We start from the raw sequence: 20,444 nt of genomic DNA on the forward strand, positions 1-20,444 counted from the left end.
GAGGGTTTTGTTGCCTCCTATCCTTTCTTTGAGTTGTCGGGCTTTTGGAATGATGCCTCAATCTGCTATTTGGTGGTATATCTCGGTTGTCAGGGGCGTGTAATTAGAGAATTTGCCTATTCTCGGTGGTCGGCTAGTCGGCCTGGGGTGGTCCCGTTGATTCTCTTTGGATGTTGGGTTTTGGTGAGAAGCCGAATTGCCGCGCTGGGTGTTGCCGTGCTGCCGCTTGTTGGCGGCGACGACCTGGCTGACTTCTTCGTCGTTGATGTAGTCTTTGGCGACGTTCTGGATCTCATGCATGGTCCATACCGGTCTAGTGGTGAGGTGTTTGCGAAAATCTTCGTTCATTAGCCCATTGGTCAGGCAAAGGCTTGCGACGGAATCCGTGAGTCCGTTGACCGTTAGGCATTCGTCGTTGAAGCGGTCGAGGTATTTTCTTGTGGATTCTTCTTGTTTTTGCGTGACCCCTAGTAAGCTGATGGGGTGTTTGGCTTTAGTGATCCTAGTAGTGAACTGGGCCATGAACTTTCGTGTAATATCGTGGAAGCTGGCTATGGATCCGTTTGGGAGGGCGTTGAACCATTTGATCGCTGGCCCGGCGAGGGTTACCGGGAAGGCTCTGCATCGGACCGCGTCGACCGCTCCTTCTAGGTTCATTCTGGCCTCAAAAGCCATTAGATGTTCTTGGGGATCCTTAGTTCCATCGTATTTCATATCGGTAGGTTTGTCGAAGCCTTTGGGGAGTTTTGCTCTTAGGATTCTTTCTGTGAAGGGTGTAGCTCCCATTATTATATGGTCGTTTCTCGTGCGTTTGGTGTTTCGGTCCCTCTGATCTTCGTCTGAGTAGTGTTGATAACTCAGATCTCGAGAAGCGCTGCGGTTATGTTTCTTGTTGTATCGCCGTTCTGGCGATTTCTCGTGTCTGTGGTCGCGTGAGGAGCTGCGACCGTCTCTTCTGTCGTGTCGTCGGGTTAGCGACCTACCGCGGCGAGATCTTGATCTGGAGGTTGCATGGCTTCCGTGTTCGTTGTTGTGTTTTCCTTTATTGGTTATCTTGCCTTCGAGTTCCTGAACCCGGAGGCAGAGATCCTGGATGATCTGCGCTGCTTTGTCGCTGGCTTTCTCAGGATGTCGTCGGTCCGTGACGTCGTGATCGTTCGCGTTTTGGATAGTACTCGCTATTCTCGCTTGGTTTGTGACTTCACGGTGCTCGGGGGTTGGGTTAATTGGTTGAGAGTCATCCTGGCTTGAGGGGGTTTCCTCTAGGACGTCCCCCATCGGGCCCAGCTGGCGCAGAGTCCCCACAGACGGCGCCAATGTACGAGATGTCTCCGGTACGGATTTGAAGGGTGGATCGGGAACCCGCGGGCAAGGCTGGAACCGGATTGCTTGACTGGAGTGATGGGGGGCGGTACCTGCAAAGACACTCCGACGCTCAAGTCAGAATGGATCTGAGAGGTATGAGGTGTGTGGAATGAATGATACCTGAAGGGACTTGGGTCCTCCTTTTATAGATGATGACCTTTATCTTATCTTATCTTGTTTGATTAGGATAAGAGAGATATTTGAATTTGGAAGTTGGTTAGGAGCCTTGAAGGGCCGGTTCTGGGCCTTCGGGTCGACACGAGTTGTCCCCGGATAACCGGGTGTGCGGGATCCGTGGGTCGGATCCGTAACATAATATAAATAAATTTAATATTTTTTTAAATGGCATTTACTATTGTACGTTTAATAGAAAATTTACATAAGTAATAGATTTTAACTAAATATATATAAAGCACTAATAAAACACGAAGTCAAAAATATATTTATATTTTTTGCATTAGGGATTTTTTTTATTTTGATTTTGTGATTCCGAATAACTATTTATATCGGTGTTAAGTTATTTGCATAATTATATTACTCATATCACCTTTCTTTTTTTTTTTTGTAAAATCATTAAAGTTATTGCTTTTTTTGCTTTACCGGTTTCATTTTGAAAAATGATTCCACTGGGATTCATTATTATTTTGAAAATTTACATATTGTTGAAAAGTAACAAAGAAAAAAAAAATATCTGTCGATTGTCAGCACCCTTAAGAATTCATGCTTCTTAAATCTGATATGTTAAAAAAAATTTAGAGACACATTAGGAACTATTTTTAAAATACTATCTCTTTATTTTTCAAATGGTATATTAAAAATAGACTATATTTTGTGCATTCAAATAGCAGTGAAGTATTCATTTAAGCGCCACTTTCACAATATTTAGGAATAAAGAGTAAAAGAAAACAAAAAAGAAAAAAAAAAGATAAACCAAAAAGCAACGTCCTCTATAGTACTCTCTCTCATTTAAGTTAGAGTTTGGATTAAAAGGTAGTGGTTGAGAGATTTGTAGGAACGAGTTGATGTTGGCCCAAAAAAAGTCTTACATTTATCTCTCTATTTCTTTCTTTTATCTTGGAAAATAATAAGTTTGAAGAGAGATTTCAAACATCCATTCTTTTTTTCTTTCTCTTTTTCTTCAATTAGCAAATAAACAAAATTAAAGGCCAAAATAGTAATTTTCTCAGATCCTTAAGTTCATCTTTTTATGCATTTGGCCTTCTCTTTTTGATATACTTTTATTAGCATTGAAAAATAACAACTTATATTTTTTGTAAAAAAAAGTTTATCTAAAAAATAAATTATTTTAACACGATAAATTAAAGAATTTTTTGTATATACATAAATTATATTGTTTATGGTTCTTATTCATATTTGGCCCAGTTTGGGTAAACAACTTAATTAAGTTACTTTTGAAAATATAGTTTAAACAATAAATGACTATATTAAAAATAGTTTATAAATAAGTTATTTTGTGTTTGGGTTTTTAGTTTTAAAAGTATTTATTTTATAGAAATGTGATCAAAAGTAGTAGTATTATGAGAGAAGTCATTTTTTTAACTTCTCTATAAGTTCTTAAATACCTTCTTAGAAAGCTGCAATTTGGTTTTGAAAATTGCACCAGACATTAATACTGCTACTTTTTATAAGTCAAAAGCTCAAAAAAATTACTTTTGAAGCTTCCCAAACAGACCCAAATTTATCTTTTGAACTGTGTTGTTTATATTTTAAATTATATTTGTTGTCGCATAATTTATAAAGTTGAACACGATATTACTTTCATGTTTATCTTATCGTGTGCTCTAATTTATCTTTTTTTCGATGTAGGTTTTATTTTGTTTTTTAATTCTCTTGAAATTTCAGCTGAACTCTTTTGCATGATTGATAAAAGTTTGTAGCTTTTATTTTATTTTTATCTGGGTCAATCTTCATAATTCATGGGTTTAAATGAATTTTCTAGAGAAAATATTCTGCTTTATTTGCAAATTGGCTTCTCGAAAATTATGCTCTTGCTGGATCCATTTCCTATTAGTGTGATTTTGCAATTTGTGAGTCTTCATTCGGTTTGCAGCATGATATATTTTGCAGTGTGGTTCTTATTGTTTTCATTTCCCATTATTTAAACATTGGATTATATAAAATTCACTTTTCATACATATTGAAGTCTTATTCTGCTTTTACTTATGTGGTGGAGAAAGATTCCTAGGATTTTACCTTTGCGTTCATACTCTGGCTACAAGTTGATAACATGGTACTGACATAGACATCTCTGTAATTCAGGCACCACCCGTGATAGTGTTCTCTTTTGCCAGTGCAGGACTCGCAAGTAATTTTCTTGATGGTTGTTTGGCATGATTTATATATTCTTACACAGTCGTTTGGTATCGGTTAAAGGTTGAGCCACGTTTGAGTTTGTAAGAAAAGTTTCACATGGACACAAGAAGGTCTGTTCAAAAGTAAAGAAAGATCTGATTGTTGGTGATTTGAGTAATAATTTTTAACTAAAATATTTTTCATTGTGGTCTATAAATTTCATTCGAATCATTAAAAAGTAAGTATTACTTTTTTCAAACTATAATTATAGTGAATATTAGTTGGTTCTAATTTTCTTTGAATTGATTAAAATTTTATAAAAATGTGTTAATCTTATTCTACTACAAGATTATATAAAAAAATTTTAATTAAAAAGAGAGGAGAAGTTGAGAATAGAAAAGGTCAGTTTTTTATTACTTGAACTGAAGATCATTAATTAAGTCCTATTAAAAAGACTTTTAATACCAAAATTATTAACAATAATCAATTTTCCTTTTAACATGTATCGTATTTAAGAAGAAGGACCAAATATTTTATAAAAAGTTAAATATATTCGTAATTATTTTCTTATCTAATTTTCATAATTTGTATGTTAATGATTTTTATGTCACCTAAAATTTTCATCAATTATTTAGTTTTTTTTTTTTAGCTTTTTGTCATTTTTCGTCATTCTTATGCTCATTAAGAATACAAAAAAAAAGTTGAAAAAAATGTGAAGATTACTTAAACTTTAGAATAGATAACATTTATTAATATAAAAAACTCAAAAATAAATAAAAAAATAATTCATCATATATTTTTTTCAACATTTAGTTCTTTCTTTTAATTATCATAAATACTAAAAAAAATAAATGTTTCTTAACAATTCGAATATTAAAAGTCTTTTTAATCATTAGTAATTAATTCTTCATAATGGTGCAGTGTCATTTTTAAAATATATATATATATATATATCTTTTATTTTTATGTTTCTTTAATTTTTTCCTATTTTTAAAAAGATCAGAAGTAATCAGCAACAAAAAGTAAAAAGCCAAACCTTACCACCCACTTCCTCCACCTTTCCCCCAGACAAAAAAAAAAAGGAAAGTAGCGTGAACCTCATTCGTCTCTTTCTGTGTCGTCTCACGTTGCTCAACCCTAAAACCCGACCACCGAACTTTTTCAGATTCAAAACCCTATATCCTCCTACTGTCCTACAATATATGAAGGTCTCATCATACGCAGTGGCTCCCAGCGCTTCCAAATCGTCTGACAGACCATTCTTCTGCAGTATTCGGCGGATAGTTCTTTTTTCTTGAGCTCTCGACAGATCGAAACGGTATACTTCACCCAAGTAACAAGGGACGTGTTGTTAAGGTAAATCCTCTAAAAACTGAAAACGGAAGAATCAATTTCAGCTTTTGCCCTAATGGTTGCACTGCTATCTAAGTTTTTTGTTTAGTATTTTTTCTTTTGCTCTTCTTTTCAGTTTTGCTAGCTTTCTTTGCCTTTAAAGTTTTTTTTTTGGACATGCATGTATCATACAATGAAAGATTAGGTGCCAATTTAAAGTGAAAGAAAGTAAACAGTTAATTTTCAGAACAAGACATGTCTCATACTTCCTTGAGTGCAACATCTCATTCTTATTAAGTTGTTTTTGTTTATGCTTTCTGTTACCATGATTTTAATTTTTTATTTAAACTCTTTTCTTCTTCTTTACAAAGATCACTTATTTTTCAAAGTACTCCAACTATTAATCCCAATTTTATACTCTCAGGTAAGGCTTTATTCTTTTAAGTTTTGTAATCTCTTCCTCAACTTAAAAAATATAGTCATTGTTTACATTATTTTATCGATTATTTTAAAATATAAAAAAAAATTTTTGAAATCAGCTTTATCATATTTATAATTTTTGAATATTCATTTTGATCTTTTATATTTTATTATTGATTTAATTTTTGTATATTTTCTTTTTTTTCATATCGTTTGTTATGCATATTCTAATTAACAAATTCATAATTCATGATTGTTTAAATAATTATTAGTCGTAGTGGTTAGCTTTCTGAAATTTCTGAAGATTATAATTAAGATTAGTAGAAATTCAATTTACTAGAATAAATAACGATATTTTTTTCATCTATTTCTTCTTTTGTTGATCAACTGATGCTGTTCCTTCTTTATGTTTCTTCTTTATGTTTCTGGATTCAATTTTATCACTTGTTTTTCTTGAATTTGTTGAAATCTCCTATTAGGGTTTACTTTATTATAATACTCTCTTTTGCAGTAACACACAAGATCTTTTGTTTGTTCGCGAATCTTTATACGAAATCTCTCTATCTGATAAGGCTGAATGGCGATGGATACCGATAGAGAAGATCCGAACAGGTATGGTGCTGAGCATTAGAGAAGATGTTTTGTTTGTTGCATTTTCGATTTCATTGAAGTCTCATCTACTTTTCCATTCAATATATTTCAGATTAACTTGTGAAAATTTTAATGTCAATTAAATATCGATGTTATGCCATCTATAAATTTTTTTTAAATTCTTTCTCAAATATTTTTTTTGTTGTAATTTAATTTTATTGAATTTTTATTTATATGTAGGCCACATTTCATAACTTGTTGTAATCTCTAAAATATGTTTTATAGTAGTTTTCCAAAGTGGTTTCTTGGGTATTTTTCATAAATATGATTTTAATTTGTTACTTTTTTCTTTTTTTGGTATACTTAGTTAGTTGGTTTCTTAGTTAAAAGTCTCAGTCTTAGCCTCTAATCATACCATTATGTGCTAATAGAAGTTTTTAGCAACCCAACAATATTGGCCCAACGAAAAAGAACGGATTTTTAGATTTTGCCTTTTCAGTAACCAGGCAACCAAATATATTATGGAATATTATATCATGCATGTTAACCGATTAAAGAGGTGGGTTAAATCTTTAACTTCGAATGGTTTGTTTTTAATTTATATTCAGTTAGTGGTCTTTTCTACTTTCCTCCTCTTGATAGTTTCTTTTGCCTGTTAGATGAGTTTGTTTAGCTAACTCTGAGTTCCTGATCTTTCTAATCTGAAATGGGTGTAGACTATAACAACTCTAAAAAGATTAGTTTTGATAAATTATCAATGTCCATTCAAAATAAATAATATAATGTTTACTAATCATACATATAATGATAGTGACTTTAAAAATTCAGCATTTATTAATATGTGAAAAGATGATTCAATGTTTATGTACATGATTTAGTTTCAGAATCCATCAAGATAATAGCAATTTCTTTTTTATTGTTTCTTTCAAAACTTCAGTATTTTTTTCTGGACATTCAAAAAGACATGATATGTGTTTCTTACTTAGTTACCTATTTTTGTCATGCTCATTATAATGCGAGTTCATTTACGTGATTATTATTCTCTTGTGTTGCTCAGTTGGTAATAATGGTAGATTTAAATGTACATATACCTTTCTTTGCTAAATAATTACGTAATATTATGTGATGCATTTTTAGCATGTTTTGTTAGACATGAATTAACTTTAGGAAGAAATTTGAATATAGGGTGAGAGAGCTCTTCCCCCAACTTTTGTTTCAACTCATGGTGAAGAATTAGAGACAATGTTCTATGTCATTGACGAGCTAGATAATTGTTTAGTGTTGGAGCTGAGAAAAAACAATGATCAGTTGCTCATAACTGACTACTCATTTGAACAGATTAGAACTTTCTATTTAATCAATAGAGGGGCATCTGTTCAATTTAGGTATGTCGGTTTTGGAATTTTTTTTATTTCATTGTGGAATCACGACAACCAACCCATCCAAGTTCACCTTGATTCTCACTCATATGTGCCTGAGCTAATGGACCCAGAGACACTTGATAATGTATCAAGAGTGTTCCACATAAAGTATACCAGGATTGATGAGGACTCATCACCTGATATGATGGTTCTATCTGGGTCTGAACCATCTGATGATGAGTTTTCATCAGACGGTGATGAAAACAATGATCAAGATGGGACACTGGTAGGGGATAATCCGCATAATTTGATAGATTTGTCTGGTGGAAGCACTTTATCAATGGAGGGCAACGAACAAAGTAACGAGACAAATGAATTGTCTGATCATAGGTAATGCTAAATGTAACTTTTTTTCGTTGTGTTTTGGATTTTAATATCATGGTATAGATCGGTATTTTTTAATGTGATGACTAACATGTTTAAATTATCCTGACCTAGATATACTCCAGAGGTTTATTATGAAAAGACCATCACAGCTTCGGATCTGGGTTAATCTAGACTGGTAAGTTGATCTCAAAAGAGTGATTTATTTTATTTTTTTTTTCTTGCAAGCTTATTAAATATTCTTCCTAAATCTGTTATTCATTGTGTATGAAAATATTATGTTTATCTTAACTATGAATTATTCATTGCAGTATTTGGCTTCGAAATTTGCTGCGTATCTTAAACCATCTGGAGATGGTTCGATTTGGACGATCACTGGTCCACGTTCCAATGTAGAGAAGAATGTGTTCTTTTTTCACTTACTGAAAAGTGGAGGAAGAGGTTGTGAATGGAAGTTTGGGATCGGGTGGAATGAATGTTGTAGAGTATACACTTTAAAGGAGGGGGACAACATTACCTTGAAACTCGACTCGATACCTAACCGCCAGATAGAGTTGTCGATTCAATGATGTTAGGCCTCCTATGTATAATTCTGTTTGATAGATATTTTAAACTATATGTTAAATTATTTTGGACATGTTTTGTTTTTTGATTAATGAACAAATTTACATATGTTGTAAATATTTTGTTTTGCTATCAATAAGTATATTGACAATCTATGTTTTTAAGGTTATGTATAATAGAAAACTACATCTCTGTTGGACTTTTTTTTTTGTTTTTTTAGTGTCTAATAATTTTTATTATATTTTATTATCTTACAAAGCATGTTATACTGTTCATTGATATATTGAGTAATTATTGTACTCTATTATTTTATTTTAATGTAGTGATAATTTTGTTATTATCCAAATTTAATACAACATATCTATCTTTATAGAATATTTTTTAGTTATATTCTTAGTATTTTTTCTTTTAAAGGATTTTAGATTACACGAATCTCGTGCATTGCACGGGTTATCACGCTAGTATATATATATATAGTACTGAAACAAAATAATTATAAATATATTTCGTTTATACTATCAATAAAATATATATATAAAAAATTTAAATATGTATTTCAATTGCATAATAGATAAGTTGTAATTTTTTTTTAAATATATCTTATTGACAATGTAAATAAAATACATTTATAACTATCGAATTTGCAGTGCGAACAGAATACACATAAAAGTATCATGTTAATTAATTGACGGTATTTAAAATATAATTTAGATCGATTTAAAAGATAAAAATTAATCTGATTTATTATAATGTGCCACTTTTATGTTTATTTTTCAATTTTTATATATTCAATTAATTCAAATGATTATGATTTATATAATATTAATTTAAATTTATTTTTTAATTCATTTTAATTCAAACAGTTGTAATTTAAATAAAATTGATTTATATATTCAAATAATAATAACCATCATATAATATATTTTTTTATTATTGCATTATATTTTATTATTTTCAATATTTTATCACATAATATAAAATAGTTTAACTTGTTATTAAAATATTTAATTTAAATTTTTTTATATATTCTATGATTATTAATGTAATAGATTTTTATTTATATATTTTATGATCAATCATAAAATATATAAAAAATTAAATATTTTTGTAATGAGTTAAAATATTTTATATTATGTGATAATGAAATATTAAAATAAATAAAATTTATTATAATAATAAATATATATCTTATATTATTATTATGATTATTTAAATCATCAAATAATTATCACTAATTCATCTATATAATTATTACTGATAGATATTTTAATCAAATGAATTAAAATTTATATTATTTAATTTTAAACTTACGAGACATGATCAGGGACGGATATACGGGAACGAGTGGAGGCCTTAACTTCTAGTTTTTTTAAAAAAAATTAATAGTATAATTTAATTTTTTTAAAAATTATTTAATATTTAGTCTAGTATAAATAAAAATCTAGTCTATCCTAAATATTAATAATTTCTAATATCTAAAAAGTAAATAATAATATTAAAAAAATATGAAAAATATATTATTACTAATATTTTTAATTAAATAAAATTTTTTAAATCTCATAAAATGAATTGTTTTTCTTTTTGTAACTATCCTTCTTAATTCATTTGGTATTAATTTTTTTCTGTTTCAACTGCTATAACTAAAAGATCTTTTTCAATTATGAATATTGTGAAAAGTAACTCAAACAAAATAAAAGATAAATTTTTTGTTAATTGTCTTTTAATTATATTAAAAAATTTGCTAAAAAATTTGACACAAATTCTATTATCAATGAATTTTATGATACAAAAAATTTACCATTTCATTAATAAAATATACACATATTTTTTATATTTTAAAATATATTTTTTATTGATATATTATTTATAATATATCTTATATTATATAATTTTTTACATCATTTTTAATATTATATATATTATGAACTCCATGATAATATTTTTATATCCGTCCACTCACGTTTACATCTTGTAATCAGATATTAGAAAAGTGTTATCTAGACGTATCTAAAATCTAATGCTTAATGTTTTGCATTACTTTTGCTGATCTGTAGATGCTTTCAAATGATATGCACATACTTCAATTGCAAATACAAAATGTTCCTAATTGACTTGGATATATCTTCTTTTTTTAAGTTCTTTTCAAATATTTGGTTGACAATTTAATTAAACAATAACTTGATCATTTAACAATATTCTAAAAAGAATTATACATGTTAAAAATAATAATTTTTAAGAGATAATAAAAAAATAATTTAAATAATTTAAAATTATTTTATTTAATATTTATTAATTATTGTTAAAATAATTGTATAATTTTAAGTGTAATAAATATATAATTTCGGATATTATGTTGTATAAAATAACTTTAGATATTATTCTTTAATATTACACGAAAAAAAATTCAAAGGAGCATTTAATTATTGATGCAAATAATTTTTTTCTTTTATTTTTTAGTTTTTTGCCAAACTTCCTTATATGATTTTATTAAAAACAATCGTACTTAAGATTAATTTGGAGCAACGTGAACAAATATTCAAATTAATCGAATATTTTATTGAAATAATTATTTGTACTTGTTAAATGTGACCGGGCAAGAATGAAGGCAAAGTTTACTTAGATGAATGCAGTAGCGTTACAGAAATCAATCGACGGAAGAAGGAACTAACTCACGAGGACTTGGAGCTCCCACAGAATAATGATCTCTACTTGTTTGATGATCTGTTCCTGGAACTGCAACGACAACTTCATTGATGGCAGATGCAGGTTCCATGGGCACGGGACCCCCTGCATTATTGTTGCATAAGAAGTGTGATAACACTAGCAAGCGACTTGCTGAATTGAAATTAACGACTAAATTTGATCTACTTACATTTGCAGTTATCCAAGCATCGTTTCCAAAATGGCAGTTGGCATTCATCCAGAGATAGGGGGAGAGGTGTTTTTGCTAATATCAACAAAAAATTACTTACTAACCCATATGATGAGATCACTTTGGTAGTGACTAGTTTCTGACAACGTCTCACCAATTCCAGAGCTACATCTATCACGCACCATCAAAATTAATGGATATTATATATGAACATCCGTGTTTACTAATTTGAAATACGACAATGACATAACCATTAATATAAAATATATATTAAAATATAAATATATATTATAAATAAATTAAATCACACATATATTTGTACATAAATAAATTGATGATTGATTTTAGTATACGAATAATATTATTTTTATTTAGAATAATATAAGAAATAAGAAAAATCTAAAAAAAATAAAAAGTAATCAATATTATCGACCATATCACTGCAATCCAGCCCTGTGTGAAAGGGATAGAGACCAATGTGGGATTCTTGTCAACCATGCATTTCGCGACCTTAATATTAACATTCTCATCCGAATTCTGAGCGGCATACATCAACGCAGTAGCACCTTGATTGTCCATCAACTCAAGATCACCTGCTAACATTAGATGCACTAAGCTTTCAACAATATGCAGATGCCCATACATAGCTGCAATATGGAGTGCTCGCTGACCCTTGTGCGTGATCCTTGCATTCAATGCTTCTGGATGCTCTTCCAGAACTTTCATGGTGCCGTCTAAGTCCCCTTTGCGCACTGCCACCAAAAGTCCTTCATTTTCCTCTAAACTACTACCTAACCTGCTTCTTCTATTATCTGCATATGAATATGATCCCGCCATAACCATAAGTTGCTATGTATATATTCTGAACTTTCTCTTTGCAGAAGCAGAGAACGTGATACTTTAGTAGTCTCCTGTGACCTAAATTTAAAGAACCATACATACTTAGTATCAAATTCATCAACACTTCAGGCCCAAGGTACACAAAATTCTAACAATAAGCAAGACCAAATAGAATGATCAATTTTTGTCTTTTTCTCTCTATTCTATTTGTAAATTCTGTCTTTTGTCTTTTTCTTTCTTTATACCTTCTTAATGTTTCTAGAATTTAGATGACTTTTTCTTTTCTGTTAGAAATAGGAATCTTCTATCATGATACGGAAAGATTTGGTTTGTTATGAGAGTTGTCCATGTATATATATTGTCTCCCTAAAATCATTCAATTCAAGAAAATATACACATTTTCTTCAGCCTTCTTTATCTTTTTCATTGCTCTGCTTTTCTATTATGGTATCAGAGCTTCTTTAAAGAAGCTCTGCTGATACCCAATGGCCAAGACCACTAACCCAAACACACCACACTCTTCTTCTTCTTCTTCTAGCTCTACAAATACAAATGCAGAAGCTATTTCTTCTTCCTCCACAGACACATCCAACCCTTTTCACATACATCCTAGTGAGAGTCCCACTTCTGTTCTGGTAACACCACTGCTCACTGCAACAATTACCACTCATGGAGTCGTGCTTTCTCCATGGCCGTCATCATGAAGAACAAGCATGGATTCCTCACAGGAACCATCCCCATGCCCTCTCCTGAGGATCCCACCTTTCCTGCCTGGGAAAGATGTAACAGTCTCGTTCTATCATGGTTGTTCTATTCTTTTTCCCCTTCCATCACTCAAAGCGTCATATACTTCTCAACCGCCTCCACTGTATGGGAAGACCTACGAGAACGTTTTTCACAGATTGATTTGTTGCGAATCGCAGAACTACAAGAAGAAGTATATGGACTCAAGCAAGGAAATCAATCAGTGACAGATTTCTTTACCTTTCTGAAAACCCTATGGGAAGAGCTGGAGAATGCTAGACCCCTACCTCCGTGTAGCTGTCCAGCTAAGAAGCATCGAAATCAAGATTTTGTAATTCATTTTTTGAAAGGGCTGGATGAAAGATACGCTGTTGTTGGCTCACAAGTTCTGATGCTCGACCCTCTGCCTCCAATTACTCGAGTCTTCGCAATGGTGATCCAGCAGGAGCGAAACCTTCAAATCGCTTCTGGAATCCTAGATGATCAACGCCTACTCACTGCTGCTGTCAATACTCGCCGTCCTGCACCAGGGCGAGGCCGCGGCGGTTACTCCCAAGGGCGTGGTGTTGGCTCTAACAAGCAGTGTACCTTTTTCGACCGGGTGGGGCACACTGTCGATGTGTGCTATGGAAAGCATGGGTATCCACCCAGTCACCCGCGATACCCCGGTCATCCACGCCTCCCGGACCGAGCAGCTTCCCCCAGCAGTAGCGCCGCCATGACCGTGACATCTTTCTCTCATTCACATGCCCAGTTGCAAGGAAATAGGGCAGTGATGGGTAGCACTCCAGAACCTCTTTTGGGCCTTACTCCACAACAACATAACACTCTGATGGCTTACTTGAAGCAGGCCGAGGCCCATGTGCCAGAGACTAAAGATGATAAGGGTTCCTCCTCCTCCCAATCTGGGCTTCTCCCCAGTCCACGTACACATATCCTTTGTTCTGCAAAAACCTTTTCTATTTTAAACAAAGATTTTTCAAAAACTTTTAGTGATACTTGGATCATAGATTCTGGTGCTAGTGATCATATTTTAATTTATCCTTTTTTGTCTCATACACAAAAATAAACCCTATTCTTGTCCACATGCCCAACGGTTCAAATGCTACTGCACATTATAGGGGAATAGTTAAATTTTCATCTTCTTTGACTCTTATTCATGCATTATATTTACCTCAATTTCATTTTAATCTTATCTCAGTGTCTAAGCTCACTTCTACATTACCTTGTGAACTTATTTTCTCTCAATTTTATTGTCTCATACAAGAATCGAGCAAATCGAGGATGATTGGTTTGGGTGAATTAAGAGATGGGTTGTATGTGTTAGACAAGAAGTCCACTACAAGTTCATCAAATGACATCCATCCCACACATATTGCTTCAGTCCACACCTCCAACCTATGGCATTTTAGATTAGGACATCTTTCTGGACACCGTCTTAGCATTTTACATAAACAATATCCTTTTATTTCCTTGAATCATGAAAATGAAGCATGTGATGTATGCCATTTCTCAAAGCAAAAGAAACCTTCTTTTTCCGTTAGTCATAATCGTGCTCATGCTCCTTTTGATCTATTGCATCTTGACATATGGGGACCTTTTAGACAAAATTCAATCCACAACTACAAATATTTTCTAACTATTGTGGATGATTTTAGTCGATTCACTTGGATTATTTTACTAAAATCCAAGAATGAGGTTTCTCAACATGTCATCAATTTTGTTGCTCTTGTTGAAACACAATTTGACTCTAAAGTTAAAACAATTCGTTCAGACAATGGCCCAGAATTTTTAATCCCAAATTTTTATTTGTCAAAAGGGATTCTTCATCAACGAAGTTGTGTTGAGACTCCCCAACAAAATGGGCGTGTCGAACGTAAGCATCAACATATATTAAATGTAGCAAGGGCCTTAATGTTTCAATCCAATTTACCCCTTAATTTTTGGTCTTATGCTATAAACCATGCAGTTTATTTAATAAATAGAGTTCCCTCTTCTATTCTTGATTTTAAAACTCCTTTTGAAACTTTGTTTAACAAAGTATTTAACTACAATGATCTCAAAGTTTTTGGTTGTCTTTGTTTTGTTTCAACCCTTCTCAACCATCGTTCCAAATTTGATCAAAGAGCTCACAAAGCCATTTTTCTTGGTTATCAAATAGGAACAAAGGGATTCATTGTTTATCTTTTGGATCAAAAGAAATTTATGGTGTCCAGAAATGTTGTGTTTTATGAGTAAACTTTTCCCTTTTCTATAAATCACAAACAAAGACAAATACTCAGCCCAATACCACCAGTTGAAAACACCCCATTCTTAAACACTACACAAAATGAGATAGGCCCACATAAAATTCCAACAAATCCCTCCTTACCTATTGGGCCACAACCCTTGACCCATGATCCTATCACTCCCCCCTTATCTCTCTCAGACTCCACTGTGCCTTCAACCCCTCTCCAAGACCACCATACACAACCTACCAATTCCACACCCACTCCTTTATCGTCCTCCCCTACCACCCCAAACTCATCAACATCGACCGATACCCCATCTTCTACCTCACCCAAGACCACCGCCCCTTCCATGCCACCACTGCGACAAAGTTCCCGTGCCACCAGGCCATCCATACACCTTCAGGACTACGTATGCAACGCCTCTCTTCATTCATCCACGTCAACACCCTCAAGAACTCGATATCCAATTTCTTCTGTCCTCTCTCTCTCAAATTTCTCAGCCAGTTACAAAAGCTTATTATCTTTATACTCTGACCATGAACCTCGGTCTTTTCAAGAAGCAAATCAATCCCCTCAGTGACGTGCCGCCATGAAAGAGGAACTTGTTGCTTTGGATTTGAACCAAACTTGGTTTCTGGTGGATTGCCCTCCACGAGTGAAACCCATAGGCTGCAAATGGATTTTCAAAATTAAAAGGCATCCAGATGGGTCCATTGAGCATTACAAAGCACGGTTAGTAGCAAAAGGATTTACGCAGACAGAGGGCATAGATTTTCTGGAGACTTTTTCCCCAGTGGTGAAACCTACCACTATTAGACTGGTCTTAGCCATTGCTTCCATCCGAAAGTGGCCAATCCATCAGCTCGACGTCAATAACGCTTTTCTTCATGGCGATCTTACTGAAATTGTGTATATGGATCCACCTCCCGGCCTCACTCTCAGTAATCCAAGGATCTGCTGTCGTCTTCACAAATCCTTATATGGACTGAAACAATCGAGCCGAATGTGGTATGACAAGCTTTTTGTACTCTTGATGTCTTGTGGGTATCAGCAGACTGTCTTTGATTATAGCCTTTTTGTTAAATTTTTGGGCAATAAAATTTCTATTCTATTGGTCTATGTTGATGACATTGTCATCACTGGCAGTTCAGTTTCTGAATTAGCAGCTATCAAGCGTACTTTGGATGCACATTTCAAAATTAAGGATCTTGGTACCTTGAAGTACTTTCTTGGTATTGAGGTAGCCCATTCCTCAAAAGGAATTTCCCTCTCACAACATAAATATTGCATTGACGTGTTATCTGACTCTGGATTGCTAGGTGCAAAACCTGTTAGTTCTCCTATGGACATCACAACTAAATTGTTTTAAGATGACAGCCCTCTTCTTTCTGATCCTTTGGTGTATCGCCTATTAGTTGGACGCCTCATATATCTCACTACTACAAGGCCAGATATCACCTATGCAACCCAACAATTAAGTCAATTCATGGCTTCTCCAACTCAGAAGCATTACACAGCTGCAATTCGGGTGCTCAAATATTTGAAGAACAATCCCGGTCGAGGCTTATTCTATCCTAGAGACTCTGACTTCCAGATTTTTGGATTCAGTGATTCTAACTGGGCCGGCTGTCCCGACACTAGACGCTCCTTAACTGGATATTGCTTCTTCTTAGGCAAATCTTTGGTTTCTTGGAAAACAAAGAAGCAGACAATAGTGGCTCGGTCCTCCACCGAAGCTGAGTATCGCGCCCTTGCAAACACCACCTGTGAGCTTCTGGATTCTGAACTTATTGCAATTTCTTCACATATCTTGCGATCGACTACCTGTATTATTTTGTGATAACCAAAGTGCCCTCCACATTGCGGCAAATCCTATTTTCTATGAGTGAACGAAGCACCTTGAAGTTGATTGCCACCTTGTCTGGCAAAAAGCCCAAGCCGGCATCATGAAACTGCTTCCAGTCCCATCCTCAGATCAGCTAGCCGATATGTTTACAAAAGCTCTCCCAAAGCATCCTTTTCATGCCAATCTTTTCAAGATGGGGATTTTAGACATCTACCATCCTCCAGCTTGCGGGAGCATATCAAATTCATCAATACTTCAGGCCCAAGGCACACAAAATTCTAACAATAGGCAAGACCAGATAGAATGATCAATTTTTGTCTTTTTCTCTCTATTCTATTTGTAAATTCTGTCTTTTGTCTTTTTCTTTCTTTATACATTCTTAATGTTTCTAGAATTTAGATGATATTTTCTTTTCTGTTAGAAATAGGAATCTTCTATCATGATACGGAAAGATTTGGTTTGTTATGAGAGTTGTCCATGTATATATATTGTCTCCCTAAAATCATTCAATTCAAGAAAATATACACATTTTCTTCAGCCTTCTTTATCTTTTTCATTGCTCTACTTTTCTATTACTTAGCTTCCAATTTATGTTTCTCTTGCCAATAGTTCTTTTCTCTTTCTCTTGATTCTTTTTCCCTTATAACTCACCTTCTTCAATATAATATTAGACCACGAAGTCTTTTTAAACTCGCAAGTGTTAAATTTTTATTCATCAAGATCTGATCTCGTCATGAGCCATTAAAATAAATACTTGAATTGTTATTCGCATCGGCACCAACACATATAAAAATAAATATTGTTTTATGGCCAATAAACATTATCAGTTTTTGTTATCACTTTATCAAAAATAATTTGCACTCGTATTTATAAAAATTTTGTATATAAAAAATATATAATTTATATTTATATTTTTAAAAGTTTATTCATGTAAATTAATAAAATTTATTTATTACAGATAATTCAAAATTTGTACTGATTAAATAATAATATAAAATATTAAAAATTACAAAATTTCAAGAATTCTTTCGTAAAGAATTTTAGTTATGAAAACAAAAATATATGAGGATAATTTTTTAACATGCAATATTTACTATTTGAAATTGGAATTGTATACATGTATTATGAAAAAATAGAACTATATAATTGTTTTAAGGTACCTATCAAGAACTCCAATATCTAAATCGGTAAAAATTTAAGTAGATCTATGTAAGAATTAAATTAAAAAAAAAATTACTTAAGTGATATTAAGAATTATAAATGTCACCTAGTCATTTTAGAGATGACTACAAATGATCATGAATAATTATTTTTTTATAGAATAAAAAATTATCTTATATTTAGATTAGTTGTATTATTATCTTGACAATACTCTAATGCATTGGACAACCCCCAATGCTAGATATAAGATATACATCTACACACTTTTTATATATTTATCAATTTTTTTTTTCGGTTGCAGCTGGTAGGACTTAAACCCGAGACCTCTAAAATGAGAAGGAGACGAAATACCATGTGAGTTATGGCTCGTTGACAAAAAAAAAAACGTTTAACTTGTTCTTCAAATCGAGTAGAATACAAATTTTAGAGATCTGTATCCAAAGTCGGTGCGATCCACGTGAATAAGGCCATATGGACTGCCCGTTTAATACCAAAAAACAAAAGGCCATATGGACTAATTTTGCCGCCGTTTAGACCGATTTTGTTTGGTCTAACTTCGAACGTAATATATCACTAAAAAATGTGGGTTGAATTTATATTCAGTAGGTCTAAATATAAACAACATTAAAAATATATAAATTTAAAATAATAAAAAAATTTATAATTCTCCTCCTCAAACTATTTTGAGCATAGTTAAATTTTTTTATGATTTTCGTTAACAGGTTTCTTTAAGCTATTGATTAAGATGGTGACAATTTTTTTTATTTTTCTCTTAATAAATCTATTACAAACATGTTGAAAATTTCAACTATTTAATTTGTTTCATAAAATATTTCTCTATTAAACACCTTAATAAGTACTGGGTATAAGTCAAAATGATGATATTTTATGCTAAATATATACAATATAACACAAATTATAATTGACTGATATAAATTAAAAATTTAAATATTTTTAAAAGATAATTCTAATAATTATTACTAAATAAACTAAAAATATATTTCCTAATATATAAATTAAACCTACGTTAACAATATTTACTAACTAAATCCAATAATACATTTCTAATTATAATATATTAACTATCATTTAATTATTATAAACAATAATATTAATATCTAACATTATTATTAATATTTTTGTTAAATTAATAAAAATAAAATAATAACTTACATAATTAAAATGAATAAGATAATTAACAATATAAACTTCAGAACGATTAACAATTGTTTTCTTGACATTGTTGTGTTGCTGAAATTTTGTTGAGCTTGGAATAAATTAGAAGAAAGTTGAAGAAGAAAAGAGAAGAGAATGGATGTGAGAGAGTACTGAATTGGGAGAAGGAGAGGGAGTTTGAAGCGTGTTGTGAGTTGTGCGAGAGAGAAAGAGAGAAAGAGCTTGCACAAATACGTGAAATTGGTGTATAAATTGAACGATTCGATATGTATACTTAAATCGGACTGTTCAATTATTTTTTCATTAATTTAGACTATCTAACTTTTTCATCAATTTAGACTATCTAATTTTTTTTTTTTAATATCACAACGGCGTTAAGTATCATACTTTTCAATAATACGGAGAATTAATACGCCATTTTTTTATCCATTTCAAAATAAAAAAGCGGATACTTAAACGGCTAATCCCATATTATTATTACAAACTTTTTTGTCGTGCAGACCAATTGAAAAATATTAAAAGAAGACTTAATAATGACTGACGCCTAAATAATATTAAAAGAAGTAGGGGTGTAAATTATCGAACCGGACCGAAAATTATCGCAGAACCGAACCGAATTTTACAACAACCGATTGAAAAATAAAAAAACCGGTTTTTTTTGTTTTTTTCGAACTAAACCGATCGGTTCGGTTTGGTTTTCGGTTGTCTTTGCTAAAACCGAACCGAACCGGACCGAACCGAAGGATGATGGTTCAGTGGAGTGTGATTTTACTAAGTTGCCCCCGTTAACCTAGGTATAAAAAGGAAACTCAGAAAAATAACCTAGCTTTCTTCTTCCCCTTTCTTCTTCAGCCGCGAACCCTACCTAGCCTATACCCAGTTACCCAGTCTGCCAGCCACCCACACCTCTCTCCCCCATTCTTCGAAGGTTCCACGGTTCCACCTCCGAGCTCCATACTTGAGAGAAGGAGAGGCTGAGGGAGACAGAGAACTCGCCAATCGTCGCTCGAAGCCTCGAGGTCGTTCATCATCGCCGTCAAAGGGTCGCCGTCGCAGGGTCGCCGAGCAACAAAGCCAAAGTCGAGCACTCGAGCAGCACTCCAATGTCCAACTAGTCCAGCCGCCGAGCAAGACTCCAGAGGCCGAGCCGCCGAACAACCAGTCCCTCTCCTGCAAAAACCCAAAACGAAACATAACTATGTCTTCGTCAGAGGTTAGATTTTGTGTTTGGTTATTTGTATTGT

General features: G+C 32.6%; 1 pseudogene; it reads left to right on the forward strand.

Moving 5' to 3' along the window:
• Positions 1 to 12,527: 12,527 nt before the first annotated feature.
• LOC107616486 (uncharacterized) lies at positions 12,528 to 13,855 on the forward strand (annotated as a pseudogene).
• The last annotated feature ends 6,589 nt before the right edge of the window (positions 13,856 to 20,444 follow it).

This window comes from Arachis ipaensis, chromosome B9 (genome assembly GCF_059453495.1).
Source record: "Arachis ipaensis isolate K30076 ecotype BB chromosome B9, ASM5945349v1, whole genome shotgun sequence".
In the NCBI taxonomy this organism is placed as follows: Eukaryota; Viridiplantae; Streptophyta; class Magnoliopsida; order Fabales; family Fabaceae; genus Arachis; species Arachis ipaensis.